Below are 9,788 nucleotides of genomic sequence, written 5' to 3'. Positions count from 1 at the left end.
TTTTTGTTTTTGGATTTATTTTTTTTAATGTTATATTGTTAATATAAGGGAAATGAACGAATGTCACTATGTGCCCCAGGCTTTGGAACTTCCAGAGCTCTCTATATGCTATATCGGATCTTACGTAGAGGCATCTTAAAGTGGCTGATTTACATACACACAGGTTAATGTCAACAGCATTAAGACATAGCTCAAACGAAGAAACATAACATAATATTCTGTTCATAACTCGTTTGATCTCTACAAAAGTTAGTGGCACTTCCAGCGTTCAAAGATTACAACCTTCCTTCTAAATGCTCAATCAGACCCCAAATGGATGGGGATGGAATCGTTCCATGGAAAATTAATCCGACAAAAATGGGAAGCGCAAATTTGTCTATAATAAAATTTTTATGGGCTTGCTTGAGGAAGTTGATTGTGATCCCAATGTGATTTCCTCACCTCAATCACAGAAATTATTTTAAGCCCTTCTTTTACACACTCTCTTAAGGTGTGGAACTCAATAAAGTGGATCCATAAAGGTTTCATAGATGTCTTCTCCCTTCTAACTTTTGATGGCATTAAATCTTTTGAATATTTTCAAGAGAAGCATGTGGCATCTGGCTGAGAACTATTTCAATACATACAAATACAACATTTTGTCTCTTCTCTTTTGACACAGGAACATTGAACAAACCCTGCTTGTCCTTGCTGGCTTTGAAAATATGCAATGCTGCTCTGCATTCCCCAGGACCTATCTCTCTCATACAATCGTCACTCATCTAAGGTGCCCCTTAAAACTAATTACATGCTAACCTGGGATGCAAACCTACAATAGGTGAAACTTTATCAGATGTGAACTGGACAGAAATGTGGACCTTCAAGACTAAGAGCTCAGTTGTTACCTTTGCATAATAGAATTCATATAAAGTTTGATTTATTAAAGTGGAACTTCACTTTCTCAATCAGTATTAAGAATTTGTAATTCTTATGCTTCTAGCATTAGTAAACAGATAGAAACTATATTATATTTACTTGTTTTAAACTTTTTTGTTCCACTTCTTCAGTTACTTCCTGGTTTTCAGGACTAAGTAAATGATGTAATTCATCCCAGGAGTCTTCAGGAGGGGATAAGGGTTTTCTAAGCTAAGCACACCCTCCTGCCTGCATGCCTGAGCTAAAGGCAGATGGGTTCCAGGGAGTAAATGTTACATTAATCATCTGCCCTTACTCAAGATGGCCATGGCCAGAAATGCTAGAGGGGGTTCTTCAAAGTGAGTTCTCAGCAAAACAAAGTATGGTGACATGAATGGATGGGTAAGTTTGCTTTGAATATGACAAATAATAACCAGCATTTTTGGTTTGTGGTACTCAGATGCAGTGCAGTTCTGCTTTAACTTTATTTCACCTTGTGCAATATGTCTCCCTTGCTAACTCTCCTCTTTGCTTTTGGGACAGTAGATAAAAGAATACGATGCTACACATTTAGTTGCCCCATTACACAAAGGCTATGGATCAGGGTTTAATCTCTTTTATATATGGTTTTAAACTGTAACTCATGTAAGAATCCCATAGAAGCCCTATTAAACTGATCCAAACTGTTCCTCATGCCATGGCGAGATTGGCTGTCTTCATGTTCAGTGCCATTAAACAAAACATAACCCATTCATGAAAATATCCTGTGTTAAAGCGGAGTTCCAGTTGAATAAAAAAAATAAAAGTCAGCAGCTACAAAAACTGTAGCTGCTGACTTTTAAAATACAAACACTTAAACACTTACCTGTCCCTCGGTCCAGCAATGTCCTCACCATGACTGGTTTCAGCGGCCATCTTCTCTCCTCGGTGCTGGCATCCTTAGTGTGGGCACCCGGCTGTGATAGCTTGAGGCTTCACAGCAGGGTGCCCACTTCGCATGCGTGAGTAGCACTGCGCTTTGTGAATAGTCCAGTAGTCTTCTGGGACCTGTCACAGGTCCCAGAAGACTACGGGGAGGATGGGGGGAGGACAACTTCTGTTTCTCATCACCTAGGTGATCACATCAGAAGTGGGAGCGGGTACTTGTCAAATTCAGGTACCCACTCCCCAAAGATGCCAATCAAAGCATTAAAGCGGAACTTACCAGAATATGCAGATGATATGCTATTTTACATTGTGAACCCTGGAATAAGGTTACCTAATCTAATGACTTTACTAAAACAGTATGGGGAGCTGTCAACTCTTAAAATAAACCCCTCAAAATCAGAGATTCTGAATGTAAATGTTTCAAAGAAAGAGGCAGACCGTACAAAAAGATTTTCCATTCACATGGAGGAAGAAGGAATTAGGTTATCTAGGAATAAATTTAACCCCTTCGATAAAAAACATATCAGGTAAACTATATTCCATTAATGAATTAAATAAAAGATGAGTTGAGAACACTCTCAAGAGGTAGGGTCTCCTGGATTGGGCGCATAAACTTGAATAAGATGGTGGTAGTCCCAAACATCTTGTATAAGATTCACATGCTCCCAGTCTATATTCTAGGATCCTTTTTTGCAATAATAAAAAACTATTACTTAAGTATTTATGGGCCAATAAGAAATCAAGAATTAGGTATGAAGTTTTGTGTAAGAAAAAAGTGAAAGGAGGAATAAATCTGCCCAATATTAGGAATTATTATACTGCAGTGATATTGTCACAAGTTGTAGATTGGACATATAATTCAAAGAGGAAGAGTTGGGTTAAAATAGAAGGTACTCTAAGTAACACACAATTAGAGAGGATTATTTGGATACCACAAAAGTTTGGCGGTATGGATGAGACTAGTAGCACATTGACACAAGAGGTGTCTAAAATATGGGATGGAGTGCACAAGCAAATGGGTTGGAAGTATAATTCACTGTTGATTCCCCTGGTGGGCACTGAATTTTTCCCACCAGGGAAAGGCAATATTTTTGGCAAATGGTTTAAAGACGGAGATACACGGTTAAGGGATATAATAGTTAAGGGGAAGTTGTGCACTTTTCAAGAATTAAAGAGTAAAAAAGAGTTGTAGTAGGAACCTCAGTTGGTTTGAGATAGGAGAACTGAATTGAAAGTTTGAACGGCTGTAGCAGAACAGGATCAGGGAAAAGAAAGGATGTAGAGAAGGAGAGAATGGAATGTGAAGGAAGAGATGATCGAAGAAAAGCGATATGGACATGATTAGAAATGATGGAAAAAGAGGGGAAGAGCTACATGGATTAGGGTAGGGTGAGGGGTGGTTGGGGAGGGTGAGATGGGGATGGACAATTTAGATGAAATGTTTGTATTTTTTTAACATGATATATTGTTGAGTTTTGTAACAAAAAAATGTAATAAAAGATATAATATAAAAAAAAAAATAAAATAAAACAGAACTTCCCCTTTTCGGTGGAGCTCCGCTTTAAACTATCAAGATGCTGAAACACAATTAAATGAAGCAATGATTATTAAAAAATGAAAAGATATCTCATTAGATGGACACAAAAAGTTTCTTAAAATCTGGTCCTCTATGGATAGTCTATGCGCAGCCTAACCCTGGAGCCTTGTAAATAAAACTGGTTGTCTGACCCCCAAGGATGGGAGATTTTCCCAATCCCTCTCCCCTTGCGTCCCGCACCTCTCCCTTCCTCCCATTCCTTTTCACGTACAAATACTTCTTGTTCTCCCTTCATTTTCTTTGGGTAGTTTAGATATAGTAAACTTGCACTTTGGAATTAGCTCCATCCCTCTAAAGTCCCTCCCTTAGTATGTACTAATAGACATGTATAAGAATTCTCCACTTTGTACTAGTCTACACTAAAGCTCATATGGTTGAGAAGATGTTAGATTACTGGATCTGGTATAATCTATTCAATTATTTAGTATATGGTCAAGAGCAATTTATTATTTGTGCATGTCCTATGGACCTTGAGTTGATACTGCACTGTTTAACTGTGCATACTGAGCTTGTATTTGAATGCAATAGTCTCTTTGTACCTGTTAAAACTTCAATAAAAGCCACTGAACAAAAAAGATTTTATGGGCTCCATTTGGCCCAAGGCCGAATATCTAAACCATGCAGGAAACTAATGAAACCGTCATATGACCAAGTCATACACAGTGTACTGACCAATAAAATAATCATACTGATTGGCAGTAAGAGTCATTTCCTGCAGAGGTCCGATGTGAATCCCTATTCCACACAGGCCAACTGACGTGAGCAGCTTTTAGAGTTGGAAGTTAGAGTTGTGTTCCAAGCAAAGCATCATATTATTGTATGTCCTAATGTGTCTACTTTTACTGCCCTATGTTTACAAAGAAGTCCCAAACGACAGGAACAAAATACATGATTTATATCAAATCTTTCCTGATACTTTGCTTCTTCTACAGCCAAATAGCCATTAGCAGAGCACTCTCAATTCAGGTGCGTCATGGAAAATGTAAGCCTGCTGTTGGAAGAAGAAAAGTTTCAAAAGTTTTTTTTTTTCTTACACAAACAGCAGATCTGTCCTGCAGCAATAAGACTACGGCCTTAGCCACAGTAAAATCTATAATGCCATGATAAAAGTTTCCCTCATCAATTTAGGATTAACCTTGAACTGCTGATTTATTTGGTTAAAAGGAACAAACTTCCTCATGGAACAAATAAAACTTTTTTTTAAATACTGCTTTTATTACAACTGAATTATGGACAAGCACCTAAATATATAATACTGAGGTATATCTATGTGAAATGTTTTACAGTACAAGCCAAAGGATTTGTAATTCTGTCTACTCAGCCTTGTAATCTGTGAATCCATTCCTGATACCAAAGCCATGTTCTGGACCTCTTTAGACTACACCACAGTAAAGCAATTCAGGACCTTCTCCAGTTTGTAATCAGACAGGATAAGAGTAATACCCCATACACACGATAAGAAAATCGTATTAAAATTTTGTGGAACGACTGATCGAACAATTTTCTCTTCGTTGATGAGCAGGATGTTTTAACCGATAACGATATTGTGAATGAAAAAATCCAGTTGAACAACAGTGAAAAATATTGTCGTTTCACATACGAACGACCAATTTTCTATGCGGTGGTATGACGGTTGTAGGGAAAAAATCTATCAAGCGCTATCACGCATGAGCGGAAACAGAAGATGACCCGGATGTTTATGTCCAAGGAATCTTCGTAAACATGAACGAAAAATTCAAATGTTAAAAGTAGATTGGCCTAATGAGATAATGAAACCAGAATTATTCATATTATATTTTTATGTATCACTATTTATGTATAAAGGTAATGTAATAAACTATATTATACTCATTGCTGGTAATTGTTGCGTATATCGCTCGTTCTGACTGGAAGCAGGGGCGGACTGACCATTTGGTCACAGCCCAAGGGCCCTAGGTCAGTAGGGGGCCCCATGAGATGCCCCTGGTACCTTTTGCATAGGCTTTTTTGAGTTTGGGCAAGGACACAGGGCCCCATGATCCCCTATTGCCCGGGGGCCCAATGGGTTGTCAGTCCGCCCCTGGCCAGAAAGAGTGTGGCTACAAGGTCACACGCACACTGCATGACTTCCACATGTACGGAAGACGTCAACACTACATATTGTCTGACAAACTATTTTTTTAGATTGGTTAATGTGTGCCACGATTTCGACCAACGAGCAAACGCCTCTCGGTCATCGGATGTCGATTTTCTAATCGTGTATTCCCACCTTAAGTTGAGGGCATCTTTGTGTTCTACTCTTCAGAAAGCATGTTCTCAGTGTTAGAATGAAAGCAACAGAGCCATTATTGACTATTTTTTTCATGATATTGTCATGCAACAATTTTTTTTTAGGTCCTTAGACAATAAAATGCAACAAAACTAAACAAAACACACTTTTTCTTGTACATACACATCAGTCCATTCCATCAAAGGGCTTACAGTATAAGGTCCTTAACCCACATTCATTCATATATACACATACTAGGGACAATTTAGACAGGATCCAATTAACCTACCAGCATGTCTTTGTAGTGTTGGAGGAAAACAGAGTACCCAGAGGAAACCCATGCAGGCACAGGGAGAACATACAAACTCCATGCAGGTAGTTCCGTGGTTGAGATTTGAGCTAACTACCTTAGTATTTACAAATGAAACAAAGTGTTTTTCTTTTCCGTTTTGTGCTATTTAAATGAGAAATGTGTAAATATATTAACAAACAAAACAAAATCAACAAAAATGTTAAACAATAATAGTTAATAAAATAGAAACAAACAAAAAAATCAGCAGGAAAATAATAGTTGAAGACAGGAGACTAAGGAGTTATTTAGAGCTGATTTAAGTAAACAAAAGGTTAATAAGGGGTTAAACAGGAACATTTAATTGAGAAAAAAAACCAACCTTTTTTTTTACTTGTCGGGTCGCTTTAACTGACATCATCTGCAGATACAAGTTCATCACTTTAGTCTGCAGATGAATGAAAAGAAAGTTACAATATGTTACATTGTATCTTTACACTGTCAGGTTGCTTTAAAACCACTTGTTCTCCAGAGGATTTCCCCCCTTCCTGACCAGGCCAATTTTTGCAATACGGTGCTGCGTTACTTTAACTGACAATTGTGCGGTCATGCAACACTGTAGTTAAATGAAATTTATGTAATTTTTTCCCACAAATAGAGCTTTATTTTGTGGTATTTGATCACCTGTGTTTGTATTTTGTGCACTATAAACAAAAAAATACCTACAATTTTGAAAAAAAAAACCTCACAATATTTTTTACTTTTTGATAAAAAACATGTCCAATAACAATTTTAAAAATCTAATTTCTTCATAAATTTAGGCCAAAATGTATTCTTCTATGTCTTTGCTAAAAGAAAAAAATCCCAATACATGTAAATTAATTGGTTTACATCAAAGTTATAGCGTCTACATATGGCGGTATATATACTGGAATTTTTATTTGTATTTTTTTTAATACTAGTAATGGTGCTGATCAGTAACTTATAGTAGGACTGCGAGACTGCGGCGGGCATTCTGACTTTGGGGGGAACTGACTAACTGCCACTGACATCTCAATGACACTAATACAGTGATCAGTGCTAATAAAAAGCCCAGACACTGTACTAATGACACTGGGCAGGATGGGGTTAACATCTGGGGCGATCAAAGGGTTAACTGTGTGCTGTTTTACATTATGTGCTGTGCGTGTTTTAATAGGGAAACATGCTGCTGTCTATTTCTCTGCTGTACAGAGAAATACACAGCAGCATGTCCTTGCTGGCAGGAGAGAGACCTGTGTTGTTTACACACAGTTCTCTCCCCTGTCAGTTTTACTCAGTGATCGCTGCGTGCTGGCAGGAAATCTCTGGCCGGGACCTGGCGATTGACATCCATAGCTGCCAATGGCTGTGCGGCTAGGGCAGCGCATGTGTGCGCGCTCCCTACCCGGAAATGCAAATTACAATATATACATGATTTTGCGAAGCCCTGCCGCCCTGTAGCAGTAGTTATACTATAGGGCAGCGAGGAAGCGGTTAACTAACATCATTTGCAGATATTCATCCCTTTGATCTGCAGATGAATGAACAGAAAGATACAAATGTAACAATATGTTACATTGTATTTTTGTATAATCCGGTTTGAAGCTGCACTGTTTATAAACACTGTCTGACTGCTTTTTTCACAGCTGGAACTGCCCACTTATCTGAGTATATTGCAAATGTGCAATGTGCACTTGGGTGTCATTCATTGTAATAGCACCCCAAATGTTGTAAGATTTTGTCGCGATTGTTGCACATCAAAACATGTGTGACAAAATCTTGCAAAGCTTCTTGCCCTAAAAGGTGCATGAGCGTCTTTTGCACAACACACAGAAATGCATGTAAATTGCCTTAAAAAAAAGAGCAAGATGTGAATGGGGCCTCAGTCTTTGCCTATGTTCCAGGTTAGGTTGGCGCTAGGACTGTAGTCCCAGGTTTACTGTCTCAGAACGGCTCCTTTCACCAGAAGCATCCTATCAAACCACCCTTACATGCAGGGACTAGAATTGTGTCTCAGTATGCTGTTGGTATCAATAGAAACACACAGCCCCCATAGCCTAGTATGGCAAGGCACTTCCCTGCTTCTTCCTCCTTGTCACTCCAGACTGACTCAAGACTGCACTGTCTACAGTTAACTCTTTCCCATGAAGACCAGAAGTTCAGGGAAGCAACACTCACAGAAACAAATTCATATATTGTTTCCTTCAAAGACTGCATGTATTAGTGTTGGAATATATCCATCTTCCGAAATTCGAAAAGAATAGATTATAATTGAATAGAAAAAAATAGAACAGATCAGAAAATAACAGAATATAAAAGAATAGAATAGATCAGAAAAGAATAGAATAGAAAAGCATAGAATAAAATAAAATAGAAAGAATATAACTCTCTTCCAAAATTTGAATTTCAAAATTGAATAAATTCAAATATAATATAAAAGAATAGACTAGAAAATAATAAAATAGAAAAAAACAATGGAATGGAATAAAATCGAAAGAATATAACTGTCTTCTGAAATTCGAACAGAATACATTTGCATGCCGAATAAAATTTTCCAAATTCGATTGAAATGAATTCAATTTGACTGAATTCAGAAAATTAAAATTAGAATTTGAATAAACAAAGTGAATTAAACTCAACGAAATGATTTAAATGAATCGAAATGAAACAAATTATTTCGATCTGCACGTCTACAAACAAGCTCCTGCACCTTTTTCGGGTGGTAAGCTTTGTGTGTTTTGTTGTATAACAAAAGGCGCTTCTTCTAGCTGCGTTTGGTTTCCTGTAGAATTTGTAGAGCATTTTTTGCTGTGATTTGCAGAAATGTGCAGGTGTAAGTGTTGCCTCAGGCTGAACTCTGGGATAAGCAATACAAGGGTCATGTGTATCCTTACGTGAATCTCGATGTGCTTTGTGCATTTCCCCCATATTTCTACAGTCATCCAGTGTGAAACTTTAGCTCTGTGCAGGAGCTTCCTGTAATAAAGACCGCTCACTTCTGATCTCTCTCCTTGTGCAGGGTGACTAGTCTTGTCTCCGCCCCCTCCTGTAGCTCTGCCTGTCTTCTGTAGGGAGTATGGAGTCTGCTGGGCCCCTCCCACAGCTCTGCTCTCTGCACAGGCCACATCCAACACAATGACGGGGTCACAACTTTTGCAGACGACAGTAATATCCTTTTCTGGAAAGGCATTAGGTGCGCACAGAGTAGATTTAAATCCTTTGTGGCTAGTGCAGAATATATTTGAATACATAATACCTGGATTTCAGCTTGAATGAGGCAAGCTTTGGGCCCCCAGGGCCCTTCTTCAGGCCTATGCTATAAGAAATCTGGACAGAATGACCCTCACCATTGGGATTTCCCTGGAGATAGTTCTGTCAGTTCCGCACATGTCAGTATTAGGAGTTGAGCTCCTCCTGGGCAGGGACTGACGTCACAGTCCCCACCCCCTCCATAGAATGTTGCAGAAATGAACACATGTACATTTAGTGTGTTTCCAGCCCTGGCTGCTCTGCACACAGTCATTCTGACCCTCAATGACTGACTAACCCCCCCCCCCCCCATGGGAGAAGTACGGCACTACATGTGCTCTGCGCTGCCGGCAGAGGAGAAGTCCTCGGGATCCATTCATGATGACGTCATCCCCACAGCAGACGCAGGTTTCCCTTTCTCCCGAACAGCTGAGCATGGCATGGTGGGCGCGGCCTATGGAGCCGGAGGCGTGGCTCGCGGCCGTCGGGAACGCGCGGAATAAATCCCCTCAGCAGCCCGAGCCTTTTCTTGTTCCCTCGATCAGCACGATACGTCACTCCGG

The 9,788-nt window shown here is 39.1% G+C and overlaps 1 long non-coding RNA gene across 1 annotated transcript; it reads right to left on the bottom strand.

The window, feature by feature from the left end:
- Positions 1-4,612: 4,612 nt before the first annotated feature.
- Positions 4,613-9,782, bottom strand: LOC149456401 (uncharacterized). The gene is made up of 3 exons (XR_016313885.1): positions 9,324-9,782; positions 6,338-6,403; positions 4,613-5,176 (listed from the first exon to the last, which is right to left on the bottom strand). It is a non-coding gene; the product is annotated as an uncharacterized LOC149456401 (long non-coding RNA).
- Between the last annotated feature and the right edge of the window lie 6 nt (positions 9,783-9,788).

This window comes from Staurois parvus, unplaced genomic scaffold (assembly GCF_062004578.1).
Source record: "Staurois parvus isolate SC_StPar_1 unplaced genomic scaffold, SC_StPar_1.0 ptg000362l, whole genome shotgun sequence".
Lineage (NCBI taxonomy): Eukaryota > Metazoa > Chordata > Amphibia > Anura > Ranidae > Staurois > Staurois parvus.
Note: the sequence above shows the minus strand (reverse complement) of the source record. Positions and strands in the feature narration are given on the sequence as shown.